Source organism: Papilio machaon, chromosome Z (assembly GCF_912999745.1).
Source record: "Papilio machaon chromosome Z, ilPapMach1.1, whole genome shotgun sequence".
Lineage (NCBI taxonomy): Eukaryota > Metazoa > Arthropoda > Insecta > Lepidoptera > Papilionidae > Papilio > Papilio machaon.
In genome coordinates this window covers 5,827,791-5,837,677 of record NC_060016.1, presented here as the reverse complement: position 1 = coordinate 5,837,677, position 9,887 = coordinate 5,827,791, and the positions used below count along the sequence as shown (strand labels likewise).

Below are 9,887 nucleotides of genomic sequence, written 5' to 3'. Positions count from 1 at the left end.
GAAAAACTAACAATTACGATACATCTTAATCATTATTTATGATATTTTTACTCCAACTTTTTTCTATAATTATTTAAAACTATACTAACTATCCCATACCTGTAGAATAAAACATTAAAATAATTCGCCTTTTATTTGTCATTCGATTCTTGAAAACTCTTCTAATTTTTTATAAAAAAAATCTTTGGAAATTAACATATAAAGGAAAAGAAATAAAGCAAAATTATTTTTTTTTACGAAGAACATAGTGTAATATTATTATTTAAAAAAATATATATTATTGCACTTGTAAAAACTTATCGAATGTAGTTTAAAAGGGCGTCAAAGTAAAGTTGAAAGGCCTGCCCCTTCTGCGTGGGCCGGCGTGCGGGTGAGCGGGCAAGCAGGAGTTGCGCACAGAGACAGGCTGCGGCAACCGCTCTGACTGTGCGCCGGCACCGAGCCGCGCGCGCTTCCCTTCTTTTTATGATGACGTCGATTGCCAACGTCATCATATGAATAAAGGGTGGTTTATTTTCACGCGGGGACGGTCTTGGGCGAGCCGCAACGCACGCCTTACGATATTGATCGTGCGCATCCCAGTGCGCACGGCGCTCCGCTCTCTGACTGCTGGGGCGTCCACATTCCCGCTGTAGTCATGCGCGAGTAACCTCCGCCATCGCATCGACCGAAATTAGAGTGGGATTAAACGCGCGAGTGTCGCGGTCGCGCTCGGCGGCCTCGACTGAAGTTCGTACACGCCCCGCCGCCGCCGCCGCCACCGCCGCTGCCGCTGCCGCCGCCGGGTCTAGCGCGCTCCTCCATGTGTGACCGGATCGCGTTCATTAAATCGATCGGGGACGGTGGTCGCATGCCGGCGATGAACTCCAGCTAATAACAAGGTGGATGAAGAGGGCGGCATTGCGGCCCGTTCACATCCATCTGCTGGTTGGTGTGCACCGTCACCGTTCATAGACATTGCCACCAGGTAGGTGCGCTCCCTCACCACATTATCATGTATCAATCATCATTCACCAGAAATTCTTTGGAGGCATGGGAGAAGTCGAGCAGATTCGGCCCAAGAACGTGTATTGTAATCAATTACACGAAACTGAGTGGCTTATATAATTCAATCCAAAAGTCAATTAAAGTAACATAATGTCTAGTAATGTATTTTAATTAGCAACTAATTAATTACAGTATGTATAATTATAACAAGTACTACAATACACATAGTATATGTGACCAAAATTGCGAAAAAACTGGTACAGAATAAGAAATGCTTTTAACGAACAAATCGTTTTAGCACCAGTAAGAATTCGCATTAACATCAATTTTACAAAAAAAAATGCAATTTGGGGCATGAGAAACGTAATTCCTGAGCCGAAGATGCTGTACACGCCCATCGTTGGCTTGAACTTAATGATGATGTGTAAGTTGCTGTGCGCCTGTTGAAGCGTTTGATTTAATAATTTCAGCTGGCGATAACATAATTTTACACGCGAAAGTATATTCGTATATCACATGACTAATTTCATTTTATCCCTTTTTTCATTTAGCGAAAACCCTTAACACCACTAGTCTACGTTTCGTAAAACTTGCACAAAGACTACGAGAATGGTTACGAAAATTGGTCATCAATAAGAAAATGGAGAAACCCAACAACTGCATAGCGAAATTGTTTATTACTTTCAATTAATTACAACTATAGTATATCTAATATTTCTATGCAATTAAACGTACTAAGTTAGCAATAAATATAAGCAAAAACATAACCGTATACAATATACATAATTTTTTAAGGATCAATTGTATAAAATAATTGAGTTAAAAATAAAAGTTATAAGAATATAATAAAGAATTATCAAAACTATAAATAAGAAGTAAATAGAGACAATCCGTTTAAGTCAAATCTTTAAAATGGTGTTAAAACTACGATGACCTCTATTATAAAACTCTACACATTATTATCATATTAACGTTTTCAGTAATATGAAATACAAAAATAGCATTCAATGACATTTTAGAACTTTATTTAAAATTTTTACAATTACCGATTTTAAAAATACAGCAGTGGGCCTAGCACGAATATTTGTGACAATCGCTTTCGTATCGTCATCTTCGAATTTGTCAAAATTAGTATGAATTTTTTTAGTTAGTGTATGTTACGCCCGATAGGGGCGCTGCACAAATTTTAATATAAATTTTGTCACAAATATTCGTGCTAGGCCCATGTCATTTTAATGTAATAAATTTAATTCAAACTTAATGCAAGTTCAGTCAATAACCTTTGATATAAAAACAAATTAGAATAAAACATAAATAATAGAAACAAAAATAAAATCGTTAAATATATGTAAGAATTATTATTGTATCTGTGTTAGTGTGGGTTTTCTCTATCGAATCATTCATGCAAATACAGTATTGTAATTCCACACATGTTTTCATACATGTTCTGAATTTAAATTCTCGATTATCAATCAGGAATTGTATGTTTTAAAGGAGAGAAAAAAATAGAAGATGCGTTTAAAGGATATTCAAACAACTGAATTCGGCATAACTTGCAACGCCAGATACATTATATCGAAACTGAAAATAATATGTGTAATAGTGTGCATAACAGTTTTTAGGACATATACTAACCTTTTGTTCGCATCTTCAGATAATCCTACTAAAATTTATATTGATTTTTTTATATTGGAAAAGATATTGTAGAAGATTAGAAGTTAAAGTAGTTGCAGTAAAACAATATCTAAGTTAAATTCATGTTGATATTCGATAAGCAGTGCAAGTTGCAACCAGCTTAAGCCGTTCTTCAAAGTTCCGTCTCGTGGCTGCAATACTTATTCAAACTTCGAATTAATTTGCACGCTTCATACAGCCTGCAACCAAGTTAGTGGAATAGAATAGTTGATAAAAATGCGTATTAATTTTAAGCTACAAATAGTGACAACTAGAAATTATTCGTTTAAATTGTTTATATGGACGATCGGGCTTTACAATAAAATCGATATTTAGGCGTTACTGTACGAACGAGTATGTAACATCGGTGGGTGGTATGGTTGTGGCAAGTTCAACAGCAAAACAACGTACAAAGGTCGTGACCTAGATTTCAGAAATCATTATGGCAGCAGTTTAAAATATTTTTAGCGATAGTTACCGTTTAATGTGGGGAAATACGAATACCTACGCATACGCAGCCTTTGTCTCCGTACTTAAGTGGTCATGTCACTTGGTGGACTCACAGTGATTTAAATCCTTCGCTATCACTCTAAAATTATACTGTGTACAGACTGTACTAGACACACAACTTTTATGTAGTGCTGACCTCATTGACTCTTTCAGAGTACCAAATCGGTCACAGATTAAAATAAATTTAAGTATCTCGAGGTACTTAAATATCTATGTATGTTACCGTAGAGACCGAAACTACGGTGAGATTTACCAACTAGTTATGGTACCGACAGCTTAACTATTAACTAGGTTTATTACTAAAAAACTACCATTGTAATCATAATATTTTAGACGTACTGTCGAACACCCGAGAATTTGATTTTTACGTTTTATTAACAAAAAATTAAGTAAATAACTTTTAGATACATTGATAATCATAGAACATACTCTGATGCTTAAACTATAGCTACTGAGGTCCTCTACCTCCTCACAGTTAATTCGTCCGTTATGAATCAACCTGTATTAATACGAGTATGTGAAGAGTAAATTTTGTAACCCCTTTTTGAGAAAATTGCGAGACCGGATTGAATGTGAAAGGAATAGTTAAAGTTAATGAAGAGAACAAGTGCATAAAGTTTTTTTCAATAGAAAATAAAAAGAAATTCATTGTTTTTGCATAATGGTCAACCTAGTACTGTTTGTTCCTTAAAGTATAGTTACTCTCTCCGTCGTCGTTAGTTCCTGTCGATATTTAACCATTTTGTTATGAACAATAGGTAATATTAACTTAATTGAAGCTAAAACAAGTGACAGATGCGACCGATTTGAGAATCCAATCGCTTGACTTAGAGGTTAAAGCTTGTATAATATGCTAGATGAATTCAGCGTGCATAGTAAATTTCAGAATATGAGAGATATTGTTAATATGTGCACCGGATTTGTACTTACATTATTGACTGTTTCATTAATATAATATATCATCATCATCATCATCAGATATATGAATTTGTTTTATATTTATCTTGATTTGGATTTTAGCAAGACCATTAAGTTTCAATTTAATAATCAGATTGAGTGCACTAATCGTTTGATTTGGCTCTGCGCTAATGTAATATAATTACTAATCCGATTGACAGTTATCCATTCCGTTGCATTATGTCGTGCCATTTAGTCAATCAGCGCACTGATTAACCATAAGGGCTATTCAGTGATTATATAATCCACGAAGATCTCGCCTAAGGCAATTAAAACTTTGAACATAAATGTAAGCAATACAACAAACAGTTATTTTTCCCACCAATTTCTTCTATTGTATAAACTTACCTTAATAACTTAACTTCCAATTTCTAGTTTTAACAGTGGTACAGTTCGCAGCAGAATTAGCTGCTGCACGAATTGCCCCTTCGACTGATACAATACCATGTCAACACAGAAGACAGGCGTCAAGTGGATGTCTTTTCGTGTTTCTTCTCATCAGTGTGCTTGCTGGAGGTCAAATTTTAGTTCTCTTCCCCTTCCCACTATACGCAATTCTATGTCCCTGAAAAATCCGTTCCTACCCGACAGTCTGTTCTTTGTATCGCCACATATTTTTTTTAACAAATCTATATATATAAAAGAAAGTCGTGTTAGTTACACTATTTATAACTCAAGAACGGCTGAATCGATTTCACTGAAAATTGGTGGGCAGGTAGCTTAGAACCAGGAAACGGACATAGGATAATTTTTACCCCGTTTTCTAAGTTTTATTCCGCGCGGACGGAGTCGCGGGTAAAAGCTAGTTAATAATATCTTATCCTTTACACGTCTCATTTGAGGGTTATTGTTTTTGTGGACGTTATTCTTTCAACAGAAATACTTGATAATTTACAAAAATATGTAGTGATTGATGTAAAGAAGAAGAAGAAGAAAAATGTAAAGTCTTTCAGGTTTTCTGAAATTTTATTCTTCACGTGGACCAAAGTCTTGATCGCTGGGTGGTGAAAAATACTACTTATCTTAACTATTTGAACCCTAATATGTCAGAAAAGGTGGCTCTTAGAAAAAAAGAAAAAGGCGCCCCATTTCTTGACCTTGAATATTTTTATTCCAAATGCGGGATTCATGGGGACTTTCCAGGTGTTCCACATACAATAGTGTTCCAAACATTATTACCAATTTTCTTCTGACCATAACTTGCATTGACATGATATTGATTATTTAATTTTTCCTCTTTACTTTAGCTTTGCGACGCATACCGGATTGAACATATGACATAGTGTACAGGTGTATACTTAGCCACGATTAACAATTCATAATGAACAATTGCGGAATACTAAATCTATAATATTGTGGATATGATTACTTTATTGTAGATTTCCACTGCTGATATTTCTACACCAAAACCTACTTTCTTTTTAAAGAACTAGCTTTTACCTGCGACTCCGTCCGCGCGGAATAAAAAATAGAAAACGGGATAAAATTATCCTATGTCCGTTTCCTGGTTCTAAGCTACCTGCCCACCAATTTTCAGTCAAATCGATTCAGGCGTTCTTGAGTTATAAATAGTGTAACTAACACGACTTTCTTTTATATATATAGATAGATAGATAGATGACATGTTATGTGGATAGAAATACTAACATTACATTGTCGATATTTGATTTAAATATATTGCATTGTCTTTTTCTAGAAATTATGGGCAATAAAATACCTTTCCACTAAAATTTTGCAGTTAACTGCTGCGATGGAAAGTATCGACTACAGTAAAAATTAGATATTCATATTTTAAAGTATTTACGATTCTTCTTTTTACTTTTTTGGCTTTCTAATTCTGATTGCCACGGTAATTATTAAATATGAAATCATAACAGTTATATGAAAATACTAGCAATCAACAGTTTGCAATTTCTGTTTGAAACGGAACTAAATACTTCACAATGCATACAAATTTGTGGATGCGTTCAAAGTTGCAGGGAGGAGTGACAGAATGTTGCAATAGCTCCCTCTTTGTTAAAATTTAACGAATTCACAAAACATTGTTACGTTTGTACGTCCAAAATAGAATATGAAGAGAGTTGGTCTATTGTTTGCCGAACTAAATGTGAAAAATTCAGCCCACGGTAAAGCTTTCAAATATGTTACAATTTTAGATTCGCATATATTATGTTGTTTCTATTTTATGTATTACTTATGCTGTCGCCCGCAACTCCGTCCGCGCGGTATTAAATAAAATCATATTAAATAGTCTATGTGTAATTCCAGACTATGTTCTTCATCTGTGCCAAATTTTATCAAGATTTAGTTATTGAGCCGTTCCGGAGATACCTTCAAACAAACATCTATCCATCTAAACATTCGCATTTATAATGTTAGTAAGATAAAAACATCATTATATTGGAGATTATCTTTAAGTTATCATTTGTGCAAATTAATTTTTTTTATGCAGTAGTTATTAACTAATTTTTAATTAAAGAATAATCGTTGGTTTTTCAGACAGAAATACCGGTATAAAACATATTCTTATCTCAGTTTCTCAAATATAATGTGAGGGATGCAGATGTTTTATACAGAGATATTGGTATCAAGTAGAATAAGAGGGAGTTATTGTCGTAGGAGTTTAGTCCTTGACTTGTTATCTGCGGGTTCTAGTTTTGATTCAAACGTATGTGTGAACTCAATCAAACGCATTGAAGCAGCGTGCTGAAAAAGGCCTAAAATTTCCATGAGATTGGGTACTGGCATAGATGAATCAAATTGCGCATATCATCGGTATATTATTTTGTATTTTATCTTTTGTGCATCGAAAATGGTTGTTAAAACGACTTTTGTCAATGCATTTTTTAGATAGAGCTTTGTAATAATAAGAGACGGCTGACACTGTATTGGTCGGCCGATATTAACGAGCAGAGGCCGTGGGCGCTGGCAATATTGCCTTCGTAACACTATTGTTGCACTAAGAAATTAGTTGTTTAGCATTGTTTTGCATGCATTGACTGGCCTACATAAGTAAACATTTGGGTCAAATAAATCTTGCTGCATTATTAAAGCTACTGGCTATTAAGTTTGTTTACTAAATTATCAGTTTTCGCTTGTTGCAGAGGAATATTAGACAAGCTGGACAGGTTGTAATGAAATTAGATAGTGTATTCTCGGGACTTCAGGGAATTTATATCGTTTGTTTTAACTTTGTCTATATTAAAATATTATAGTTCTAAATTAATACCATAAAGCTTAACTAATGTTTATTTTAGGTCGGTTTAAGAAGTTAAACATGTAGTTCGCAAAATGTTCACAATTTCAGCAAAAGATTATGCGCGTACACGACAGCTATTTGTATTAACTTTGTAAAGCAAACGAACAAACATAGTCGGGGCGAGTTAGCCGCATTGCAACTTTACATACATATACTTGTATGTACTCGTACGTCAAACATTTACAAAACAAACCTGAATATGTTTAACTCGTGTATTTCGATATTTGATGAGTTAAAATACAAATATAAACTATATTAATTACACTAAGTAATAATAGCGATAGCAACTTACTCAAGTTTCGAAATGGTCATCTAATGCCAACAAATCCGTCTGTCTGTATCCCTATTTCATCCCGAATCGAATTATTGTCTTATTGTGAAATAGGCCAAGCCCTTTGTATAATAGTAGATAAACTTCTTATATATAAAATTCTCATGTCGCAATGTTAGTTACCATACTCCTCCGACACGGCCACAGCTAGTAATAATATAAACTTAATACTTACGTATCGCAGAAAAAACATTATCTTCCAGTGTCAAAAGTTATCTGCTTTATTCAGACCAACGAACGATTAAATCTATTCTCTTTACGAGTAAGGCTCTTCGTACACAAGGCAATGTAAATCTGCGAAACCCGGCGAATTTAGTCGCTGAGCGACTTACGTAATACAATATCATTGAGTTTCTTACTCAATGTGCGTCGCTGACATTTCTATCTATCACCTCCAAAGACAACTCGCAACCTGTTTTTTGGTTGCTTTGAGAAAAGTTGTTGCAATTTTTAAGATGGCGGAGCAAATCTATAGAGTTGACATGTTGTCGCTATACGCGTACTGACCGAATAGACGACTCCAGTCGACGATTCTACGTATTGTGTATGGAGCGCGCGTAACGCGATTCACGCGGCACAACCATCAGGGTTCACCCGGAAATGCACCCGTCAAAGCGAGCACGGCTTAATACTCTTTTCTCGAATCACTTCAAAGCTTTTTTGACATCATTGTAAATTCCTTGTGAATACATCTAGAAGGTTGAAATTTCAAACATAAATAGATACCTAGTTGTAATTGAAGAATATTTTATAATTATACCTAGTAAAAAGCAAGTGAGTACAATCGATGATTGAAATCTTGATTTTTATACTCAAATGCATTCTTCTACGAGTAATTAAAATGTAAGTACTATATTTTCAAGTACTTTGCTAATCGTAGAATGATGGTGCCGTCTTATCGTCAAGGCTTTATTATAGACACTTACTGGCATCTGAAAATTTTTTGTAAGGGCTGTGGCTGCTTAGCGAGACTCGGCAGTTTTTTTATATTTTATACTTTTATAGGGTACAATATTAGTTTCGATGATTTACGTTACCTTGTGTACAAATGGCTTTACACGTCTTTACTATACGACAAACGTAACAGAGGTAGTGACTAATCATGGTATTTTGCTTCAACAATACATGATAAATAAAATATTATTTTGTTTTTTTATGTTGTTTCATAAAAAACTTCAATGGTATCGTGATCATTTTGAAAGTAGGATCAGCGGCGCACGTAGCCGGACCGATGCGGACCGGGAGGGGGAGGAATGCGTCAGGGGCGGCCCCTCCTAGCGTGACGTAGTTTGTGGAACCGCAGAGCGCATCCCCTGCATTGCCTGTCTCGTATTTTACGTAGTAGCCGGAGCTTACATGAACCACCTCTATCTATACGTGATACAGGTTATTATTCGAAAGTTCGGTAACGTACGAGACGTCATATTTACATGATAAATACGCTCTGAATTTTCGCGGCTTACTGTAGCGAGGACGTTGAACGCATTCAAGTGTTCATTAACAAATGTAATTAGGTCGTATAAATTATATCAACCATCATATCATCATAGTAGATACTAATTACCGTGTACTTGTTACTTGATAAAGAGTTCACTATTATCCTGTTAGTAATCATTTTAAATACAGAGGTAAAATATTGTACCTTCTGCTAGAAAGTTAGCTTTAGTATAATATCTACCGCTGGCACTAGTTCTAGTGCTGGTAATACTTTGATTTTAAATTATACTGTACTTTAAACAAATATACTGGACTGTGATTTACCTTAATCTATATATATAAAAGAAAGTTGTGTTAGTTACACCATTTATAACTCAAGAACGGCTGAATCGATTTGACTGAAAATTGGTGAGCAGGTAGCTTAGAACCAGGAATAGGACATAGGATAATTTTTACCCCGTTTTTTTTTTTTTATTCCGCGCTGACGGAGTCGCGAGTAAAAGTTAGTTTAGAATAAAGCCACCTGCAAGAGAGGTGTTGTGAGTATTGTGAGGAATCCAAGTTTTCACAAAGCTAAAAACTTCTTCTTAAACGTATTAATTAAGTCAATAAGTTAGCCGGATTCTTTCGTTACTCTGAAATACCCATGTAAATACCCATTTTGGGTACACATGAAATGAACACTAGTTATAAAAATTATGAATGAAATTAGCAATATTCGTCTACAAATTC

General features: G+C 34.9%; 1 protein-coding gene across 1 annotated transcript in view; it reads left to right on the top strand.

The window, feature by feature from the left end:
• Positions 1-768: 768 nt before the first annotated feature.
• LOC106717330 (glucose transporter type 1) overlaps positions 769-9,887 on the top strand; it is a 52,519-nt gene continuing 43,400 nt past the window's right edge. The window contains exon 1 of the mRNA XM_045686026.1: positions 769-967. The gene's annotated coding sequence lies outside the window, so the exon portion shown is untranslated. The remainder of the gene's footprint in view (positions 968-9,887) is intronic.